Genomic DNA, 6,951 nt, shown 5'->3' with positions numbered 1-6,951 from the left:
CTGGTCAAAGGGCGTCCCGCGTCCGCAGTTAAAGCAGAACCAGAGCCTATTTGAAGGCTGCTGAATGCGCCTGTCTGTCTGATGCACGACATCTCTCGAAAGTAAAGTCGGGTTTATATCTGCATGGACGGGAATTGCCTACAAAGTAGGGCACGTTTGGACAGTAAATTACTTTACATAAGCTAATTAAGTTATCTCGGTTCCTATTTACTTAGCATATGAATGTTTGGTAAGCTATTATTTTCAAACTTGATTATGTTGGGCTCACTTTGAACTGTCCATCATGTGGGGCCTACTTTTGACGTACAATATCCACCCTGTGAGCCCAGCTTCAATGTGGGCTATCCATCATGCCGGTCTCACCTTGAATGTGGATCATTCTCATCATGTGGGGCCTACTTTTGACGTACAATATCCACCCTGTGAGCCCAGCTTCAATGTGGGCTATCCATCATGCCGGTCTCACCTTGAATGTGGATCATTCTCATCGTGTGGGACGTTGGATGCAGGTCATCCATCATGCAAAACCCAACTTCAAAGTGGGATCATCCATTATGCGTGACCCACCTTAGATGTATTGGACCATTCATTATTATGGGTTACCTTCTATATAAATTATCCTCATGTGGGGCTGACTTTAATACGGATCATCCATCATGTGGAGCCCACCTTTGATGTGGACCATCCATTGCGTGAGCCCCACCTTTGATGTGGACCAGCCATCATGTGGAGCCCACCTTGTATGTGAGTCATTCATCATTAGGAGTTGGGAATGCCTCATGCACGAGCGGTGCCCTTTCTTCCTCAGCTTTCCCTTTATTATGCTATTACAGTTGGAGTACGATATTGACTTAGAAGTTGTGAACGCCCTCTTGGGTACGAAGACAATGCGAAATGATGCACTCACTTTCTTGGCTTTTCCGTCTGTCAGTTCTAGTTTTGATTTCATTTAGATGCAGGGTTGATTCAAATATAAAAGTGCGTTTGACTTGGAGTTGCCACTAGCCAAATGAAACTTGGAATATACAGCTGACTAGAAACCGTATAATCATTTAAAGGTCAAACAATCGTAAGATTCCCCAATTTAAGTGACTCATGCGGTTGGTCCGCAACTGTTGATTCTGAGTAAGGGACTCAGTGACAGGAAAAAAAAAAAGGATTAGAGAATTTAGCATAGTTTCAGCATTATTGCATCTAGCCATGCTTCATGGAATTTAAGACTTTAGGCAAGCAAAAAGAGAAGATAAATGACACCTGACCTTACTGCAAAAGGTGTACAACCCCAGGTAAGCAAATAAAATAAAATAAAAAATAAAGTAGATAGGAGAGAAGGTTGTTGTAACGTCTCGGAAAAATCCGTACGAAGACCCAAGTACCACCTCAGGCAGAAATCGCTAAGGACCGAATCCTTTAGAAATTAAACGAAAATTAACTAAGTGCTAAACTAAATTATCTGGGGAATTAGCTTAAACCACTTTAAATACGAACTGCAAGACCCAAAACGAGTAGAACCGCTAACGCTACGTTACTTAGAAACCTAGGATCAATCTTTATACCCAATTGCTCTCGGGAGCACATTGAAACTTCGTATCGGACCTGGACCGCATGTCGAAAGTCCGATGACTGCGAAACTATTTGGTTATGACCGCCTTACTGGGCTTGACGACCAACTTGGAAATCAAGTCCAAATAGTATCAAGAAACGCACAACTTGAGCCCGGAGCGAAGTGTGTGAGAAAAGCGAATATCTTTAGAAAATGAACTGAAACTTAAGTGAATTCAGCCGTTCGCTTGCAGGCAAATTTTAAGGTTTCAGACCTTTAGATTCTGACCCAATTACACCCTCGGATCAGGAAAAATTTCTAACACATGTCAGTGCACTTGTGGCCCTGATCGAGAACTGGTGACCGTTGAACTGAAATAAGTCCTCCACGGTCGATCCACTGATCCGATCGGACCGAAGTCTTAACCTGGCCGAGATCCAATGTCAAGGAACTTTCCCTAGACCGTATGCAGGAAATGGGCCTCCAGATGAGCCCCGTTAGACCGAAACAGCTGACTTTTGGTTATAACCTAAGTATACCATGGCCCTGGGGCCATTGAGATCAGTTTTGGGCCTATATAAGGAACTTAAACCCTCTCTCTCTCTTATCATATGAATTTTTTAAACCCTAGGAGAGAGAAGAGAGAAAAGAGAAGGAAAGAGTGATAAGGAGAGAGAGAGTGAGAGATAGTTGTTGGGATTCGATCCCACCGCTCTATGTGCTGAATCATCCTATCTGTGTCGCTACACCGGCAATTTTGATTCCGTTGTTAGGTAAAAAATCCTAACCCTAACCTGTTTTAGGTATCCAAATAGAGTAAATGGTGAAGTAGCTAACTTATTTCATGCCATAGGTTGTCGTTGTGCCGTAGACGAAGACTTAGTGTTCGAACTGAGTTCGATACGAGTCTACCTACGAAAGGTGCGGACTATAAACGTTTATATTATGGTTTTCAAGGCTCTCAATGTTAGTAATGATTTATGACTGACTTGATTGCTGTCACATATACTTAAATACGATAGTTTCCGAGTATTACACCTATATATGAACTATGTTGAATATAAATGCATTTTATGTGTTTGTTGAAATGACTGAATGAATATGGAATTATGATTTGTACTTACCATGCTTAGTGATTGAGAATACATGATCGTTGTATGTGTGGCAACTCCTTTGTGAAAAGATTCGCCATAATATAGGTTATAACTAATATATTACATGTATGTTGTAATGTGTAGTCTAAGTGTTTGATAAAATGTCTGAATGAGAAATTGGTCGATGAAATGTAATTATTAAAGATGTTAAGATGAGATTCTCAATTACCTTAGCTATTCGAATTGTTTTCTTCATATAATTTACATTAGGCTTAATGATTCATTTATGAAAGGTGCATGTATGATGTCATGTTCACTATGTGTTTATAAAATACTTAAATGATTGCAATACTTGAATTGTCTGCACAATCCTATTATGACTACTATATGAATAAACCTAATTAAGAACTTGGTTGACACGAGCATGCACCGCACTGCATGTGCTTTAGCGAGGAAGTGCATGTTTAGGGAGGTTGTCATGCGCGATCGTGAGACGATGTCGCTGAGGGAGTGTAGGCGAGGGCATGCATTATTACCGCATACCATTCTTGCATTAACAAGAGTACTTAGGATATGATTGTTGTACTGCCTTATCATTATTACTTGATTGAATTGATAACACGTTAACCTTTGCCTTATAGCTCCACTGAGTTGATCACTCACTCCCACTCTAGGACGGTGTTTTAAAATACTAACCAGACCCTGTTGTAGTTGCAGATGATGGTGAGGCTTGTGAGGTGGAGCCAGATTTCTATGATGACGAGGAGGAGTTCTCCTATATTCAATTATCAAGCGGGTCTAGGTAGACCATGTTCTGATCGACGAGGTTACAAGGATGTTGACTAGAGACTATCACACTTGTTATTCTGTATTTTGTATCACCCATGTATATTCATTTTGTCCCTTTTTTTGGAAGTATACATGTATATCTTTAACCTGGTAACGTGCTCATACTCTGGAGACCTGCAATAGTTTATATGTTCCATATAAATTTATCACTGTCTTCCGTTTGCTTAAATTTAATCGTCTTATGCTGATTTAGTGTAATCTCATTCATGTTTAATGTGCTAATACAAACAACATTTAATCATCACTATTTATGTTGCATAAGTGATGCGTTGGAACTCGGGAGTTGGGCTCCTGCTTGACCTTCGATTTTCAGGGCGTTACAAGTTAGTATCAGAGCATGATTTGGATTAAACTGGACCTAGGTTATGGTAACACGACGCACACTGACGTACTTTGACTTAGGAGGGTGTGATAAAACATAGGAACAATCATAGGATTCCCAGCTTCGCTAATCGGCGAAATTGACCAAGATTGACCGTTGAAATCGAGTTCGTAGGCCTCAGTGATCATGTGAGATGGCCCCAAATTCCTTCTAGAGCGTCAATCAACAAGATTAGACGAAGATTTGAGGCATTCCACACTCAAAGAACCTAAAAAGAGCGAATATACATGAGATGGGACTCGAAAACGCCTCAAACGGACTCGGGTGCTCAAACGACGCAAAACGGGGGGATCCGAGGTGGGTCCCGTGCACATCCGGTGTCCCCTTGGGGGGAGGCATTGCCCCACTATCCAGCGACCGGCGATGCATCGCCACCCGCAGGCAGCGGGCCTGCCTGGCCGACGAGTGTAAACGGTTGTGGGGCCCATGAAATCATGTGGCACTCCTCCTATTACCCCTGTTTGCTTATTTCCTTTCACTTCTACCCTTCCAAGCTTTCCAAATCTCTCTAAACCTCACATTCCTCTCTCAAATCTCCCTCCATTTTACTATCTTCTTCATTCTCTTTACTACATACTCTCTTTCCCTCATCCTCCTCAAAACCCTATCTTCTAATATTTCCATTTTCCCTATTTCTTACTCATTTGGGCACAAAGTCCATAACTTTGTGTCTCATCTTTCAAAAGCCTCCAAATCCACCTTCATTATAAGGCTATTTGGTTTCTATGACTCTTTTTGAGCTTGCGGCTTCCATTCTCTCTCTCTCTCTCTCCACAACTCTTTCCCTCATGGGGAAGAAGAGAGCTCCTATGGATGAAGCTGGGCCTAGCCCCCCAACCCGTCCAAGGAAGAGATCAGGCGCAGAGCCAAGTATGAGCGTTGCACAAGAGCTGAGGATGAAGCCAGAGCTTGATCCCCAGGTTCCCATTGAGAGAGCTCTACAGCTTGGCAGGTAGATTTCGGGGCCGTAGGGTTTTCTTCGAAGCACATGTGGAAGAGAAGCCGTTTGGGCTTTATTCGCTGATGGATCGCCTATCGGACGCCGAATGGGGGCCTATATTTAAAGGCAAGTCACGTGCAACTGTGGACACTGTTCGAGCCTTCTACGCGCATATACAGGACCCATCGCTGGAGCCTCTGCAGTTTAAGATTCTCGTGGCAAGGCGGGAAGCAGTAGTCGATGTCGGTCTAATAGCTCGGATCATGGGCATAACGCGTGGTGAGGTACATGCTAATGAGAAGTATTTCAGCTGTGTGCGTGAAAGAGATCGCCGCACGCGATTTCTTTGTGGCCGATTGGTCCACTGGAACCGCAGTAACTGCCTCCCAGCGACCAAGATGACTCCTGATTTCCGCCTACTCCACCATATATTCACATACAATGTGTATCCCAGGTGGAGCAACCGCACTGAGTGCACAGGCACTTTTTGTACCATGTTGGGCAGGGAGATAACTTGTGTTTGCCTACCTTTGTCCTACGTGAGATTGTCCTGACAGCCCGTTCTACTAGGACGGCTAATTCACTCCCATTTGGTCGACTCATATGCAAGGTTGCTCGTGAGTTCGGCTACAGACTTGGTCCTGATGAGTTTGCGCCTATCCACTTCATCAACGACACCACACTTGCCAACATGAAGATTGGGCCGTGACATCCACGTGATGGGTCTGAGGACGAGGAAGACAGTGATCAAGAAGAGGGAAGTGATGAGGAAGAGGAAGAAAATGAGATAGAGGAAGTAGGAGAGCAAGAAGAGGAGGATGAGGCCCAGGACACTGACGAGGGCTCTCCTCCTGCTACACAGGAGCATGACCATGATCGGGCTGCTATATAAGCCCGCCTGGCTCAAATCGAGGAGGGCCAGGTTGTTCGGCGACAGGAGGTCAAAGAGACCCGAGCCAAGCTTGAAGAGAATTAGGTCTTCGTAAAATAGAAATTTAGCAAAGTGTCTCGCACCTTGATGGCTATCTTGTACTGTATATAAGACAAGGGTGCACCTCCACCATCACCTGAGTCTAATGACTAGCTGTGTGGTGTGGTCGTCTATTGGGCTTTCTTTGGTTTCTTGCTTTCTATGTACTAGCTTTGCTTAATCATGTGTTTATGTAGTTGGTGTGAAACCTTTACTGTTTTAGCTCACATGCATCTTCAGTCATGATTCATGTAGTACTATATCTCATGTATTATGACAATTTTAGTTAGCTGAAATGCATGGACCTCCTTTAACATGAGAATATACAAGTATGATTGGATATATGGTTCTTATGATCCGAATCTTACGAGTGTGTACCTTATGTTGTGTATAGGCGATGCCACCTAAAAGCACTCGGCCCATGACGCGCCTAGCACTGGCAATAGCCACACGGACCCCAGCTTGGGCCCAGATCACGATTCTTTGCTGGATTCACAACTGGCCACTAGCCTCACCAATGGGCCGACACTTGTTACACCACCTGTTGCACCACCCGTTGTACCATCGGTTCTTGAGCAGAATCGTGCGTCTACCTCGACGCCCCACGATCCCCGGACTCCTTTTCCTGATAGGTTGGAGCAGATGATGCTCCTTATGTAGCAGGAGCAGCAGATTTGGACCACAATAGTAGGGGCCCTTGCCCAAAATATGAATGTGGATCCACCTGCACCACATGTGCATCCTGCTCAGAGTGCTAACGGCCTGTTTGAGCAATTCTAGCACTTCCGACCTCCCACCTTCGCGGGTACTCATAGACCCGAGGAGGCCGAGTATTGGCTGGACCGCATCTCTAAGATGCTGAAGCCACTACATTGTACTGAGGTAGAGTAAGTTGAGCTAGTCACGTACATGTTCGAAAATGAGGCCAGTCTCTGGAGGGACAGCATCCTGCGGACCGTGGCCGCTGATTATGTATAGACGTGGAAGGCTTTTGAGACGCACTTCCACGAGAAGTATTTTCCTCTCACCTACCGCAATGGGAAGGAGGGAGAGTTTCTGAGCCTCCAACAGGGAGGGATGACAATTACGGAGTTCGAGAACAGATTCACGGAGCTAGCTAGGTACGCTCCGTTGATATTAGCTGATGAGCCGATGCGTATGCGGCGATTTTCT

This window comes from Magnolia sinica, chromosome 16, assembly GCF_029962835.1.
Source record: "Magnolia sinica isolate HGM2019 chromosome 16, MsV1, whole genome shotgun sequence".
Taxonomy (NCBI): domain Eukaryota; kingdom Viridiplantae; phylum Streptophyta; class Magnoliopsida; order Magnoliales; family Magnoliaceae; genus Magnolia; species Magnolia sinica.
Note: the sequence above shows the minus strand (reverse complement) of the source record.